Source organism: Spinacia oleracea, chromosome 5 (assembly GCF_020520425.1).
Source record: "Spinacia oleracea cultivar Varoflay chromosome 5, BTI_SOV_V1, whole genome shotgun sequence".
NCBI classification, from domain to species: Eukaryota; Viridiplantae; Streptophyta; class Magnoliopsida; order Caryophyllales; family Amaranthaceae; genus Spinacia; species Spinacia oleracea.
The window spans coordinates 60571119-60571560 of NC_079491.1; positions in this window are offsets into that span (position 1 = coordinate 60571119).

A 442-nucleotide genomic window follows, 5' to 3' on the forward strand; every position below is an offset into this window, starting at 1 on the left:
TTTGATGCCTAATTGCCTAAGCTTTGTTCTTATGTGTTTGTTCACAAGGTACATAACATATGGGCAGAGAAATAACTTTGGTTGTGTATATATAATATATATATATAGACAATTACCCTAACTTGCCTCTAATCAAAGACGTATTCATGAGTAATATCGTATGATATGCAACAAGTTAATGAAATGTGTAATGACAAGTTTTCTCTCCCATCTATTTACATCGAAACCGTAGAATTAAATTTGTCCTTGGTTAATACTCCGTAGTGTTTAGCTCCTTTTGTAGACAGACATTGATCATTGGGAATTGCCAAACAACAATCCAATCCGAGGTGGTCATTATTATTAAAACAATTATTATTTTCCTTTGAGATATCAACTTATAAGACTTGAATTGTTGCATATTGTATATTGTTGCGTGTTGTTGTTGGAAGGATAAAACTAA